The following is a 3,000-nucleotide window of genomic DNA, read 5'->3' on the forward strand; positions in this document are numbered from 1 at the left end:
TACAAGAAAGTGCAGAGAAAAGTCAGCAGGGGAGGATGACAGTACTATGCCTCACCAAAGGGGGGCGTTTGAAGGTCAAAATTTAATGTCTCTATACTTGAATTTGTTTACAGTAAATATGAATTGCTTAGACACAAGAAGGGTGCTCTATCCATTTGTATAAAAAAACGTTCTTTGTAGGACAAATATGTTCCTGTGCATATGTTTGTGTTGGTGTAAGTGTAATTTATTTAATTTACACTAGATAGTTTAAAGCACTTAGACCAAAAGACCACAACAAAAACTTCAGACCTTTTTTTTAGGATTTCAAACCTTAGGATCAGAACTCAATCTTCATTCATGGCTTTCGTTTTCACCATGATATTTTGATCTCTGAATCCATTTCAGAGTCACTGAATTAATCAATGTTTGAGGTAGAACATACACGGGTACACAGTGAAAAAAGATGTAACTGTTAAGCTCACATTGTTAAACTGTTTACTTTATACTTACAGTATGTCCACCAGTTGTCTGAATTTGTAAAAGTTTGATTAATTTAATTTACACCACAGCGAATTAAAAACACTTCATATTGTTAAAATGTTTACTTTTGTGAAGAAGAAAACAGTTGTACCAGTTGTGGTTGTACTGTTGAGGTGCAATAAATTAAAACCTCTGTTCAGGTTTTCTTTTTCATTTTTAAACTAAAAGTAACGCAATAGTTACTTTCACTGGTAACTAGTTACTTCTGTAGTGGAGTAACTCAATTACTAAATCAGTTACTTTTTGGGAGAAGTAACTAGTAACTATAACTAATTACTGTTTCAAAGTAACGTGCCCAACACTGAAGATAAGTGATTGCACCAGCATCACCGCTGATATCACAAGAGAAACTTCCACTCTCAGTGCAAAGACAGCAGGGGGCAGCACCTCTCTGATAATGATTATAAAACTTTTAGAGGCCTTGCCTCTAAAAGTAAACGACTGTTTTCTGCTTCTCTAAATTCTGAAACTGACAATATTCTCTAATAAATATGCTACACAGTTCTTGGTGTAACTTCACTGTGAATGTCCTGTGTGAAGGGCAAGCCTAAAACAAGTCGCCAAGGGATGTAACCCATTTAAAGTTAAGGGGTCCCTTTCTTGAAGCAGTCTTAGTGCTAAATCAGAGTTAGTTAACTCTGTATTGGAGGGAACTCTGACTTTCAGGTGTTCTGAAGTTTTTTCCTACCTATAATTTTTTCCTACCCGAGTTAACTGCACATAAGTACATCGGCCGTTAGCAGAAATTTATAGTGTAATCTGAAGTTTTTTCCTACCTGAAGCGTAAATGTATAGCCATATCTTACATTTGTGTTCAGGGTGGTAGAACATTATTTTACACATCAAATCTCAATAAATACATGCTTCTGACTCTATTTAGAGTGGTAGCACATTACTATAGACATGAAATCGCTATAAATACATGCTCTGACTCTATTCAGAGTGGTAGCAAATTACTATAGACATGAAATCGCTATAAATATGTGGTTCTCACTGTATTCAGAGTGGTAGCACATTACTATAGACAAGTTTGAAGGTTCTGTTATGCAACTGGACGTGAATTTTCTTAAAGACGTTTCACCTCTCATCCAAGAGGCTTCTACAGTTCTAACTGGTGGTGGGGAGTACAGCAAATACATACTCCAGGTGTGAAAGAATAAAGCTACTTCAGGTCCACCGCCTTGTAATTAAGTCATTAAGAGTCTGATGGGTCGTTGTGGTCCTCATCAGAACGGTTTTGGTCACCTTCCTCTTTGTTATGTGAAACTGAGGTGAATCTTTTGGGTATTGTTCCTAAAAGTGCTTTGTATGTGGGTGATAGGTTGTGTCTGAGTCCACCTCCTCTGTTGAGTGATGGTTTTTCCAGGTGTTATTTCATACCCCAGTTTCCTAACACACAAAGAATTCAAATAAAGATCAAATAAAGATCTGATCAAATAAAGAATCAAATACGAGATCTCAAGTTTTAAAAGTTTTACTTGCAAGCAAGGAGTTCAGAACAATGGTTACATTCAGAACTGCACTGAGGAACTCCTCAGTGCTCAAAGCTTAAATACAGTTTTTTACACACACATCAATGGTCAGAATCTTAACCCTTTACAGCCATGTGGTGTTCACGCACCACTTCTGAGCGCTGATTGGCAAAGGCTGCTCCAAACAAAGATTCTCCACCAATAGAAAACATGTACATGTGCTGAGCTATTCTGCTCAGTAACTCAGGTTAGATCAAAGAAATACACTTTGGATTCTTTTCCTTTTTGATGTTCTGTTTTCCTCATTATTTGGGCAGAGAAACTGGTTCAGGCCAGTTCTGTGACCTGTCTCTATCTCCAAGCGTAACAGTCTGTGCCATCCGTACTATACACCATCCTGTTATGTAAACCATCAGCATGCACACCTTTCTTCAGTACTTCTCCTTTTAGTACAGCATTGAAAAACAAACAGTATAAATATATGGAAATTTAATATAATGAATATATCGTTAATATTTGAATAAATGTATTTACAATATCTTAACACAAACCATCTGTCTTCCCCGGTCAAAATGTGCACATTGTTGTGTTTTGTCCTTGAGGTGTATATGAACAGCTGAGTCCTGTCCTGAGGAGTTGGCCCTCTTATGTTTGGCCATGCGCCTGTGTAGACATGTTTCCACGCACTTTGGGATGGATACCCTCCACTTGGTGCGGGAGTACGAAAATACTTCCAGAAAACTTGCAGACTACAGGAACCACCTGCGATTTAACCTAAGGTGCAGACATCACAAGATAATCCCCACCAGTTTACGCCTCCTCTCCACAGTGAAAGGTCACAGGGCCGGGAACATCCTCCAGAAGGCACAGTAGCAGCTGCTCAATGAACAAGTCAGACAGGTACACTTTACCATTGATGCCTTGAAGGTGAAACTCGACCAGGTAGGAGAACAATTAACTATTCTACTCCCCAGAAACGTCCAACACAACAAAGGTAAGGAACGAC

The sequence above is a fragment of the Cynoglossus semilaevis genome, chromosome W, assembly GCF_000523025.1.
Source record: "Cynoglossus semilaevis isolate Cse_v1.0 chromosome W, Cse_v1.0, whole genome shotgun sequence".
Lineage (NCBI taxonomy): Eukaryota > Metazoa > Chordata > Actinopteri > Pleuronectiformes > Cynoglossidae > Cynoglossus > Cynoglossus semilaevis.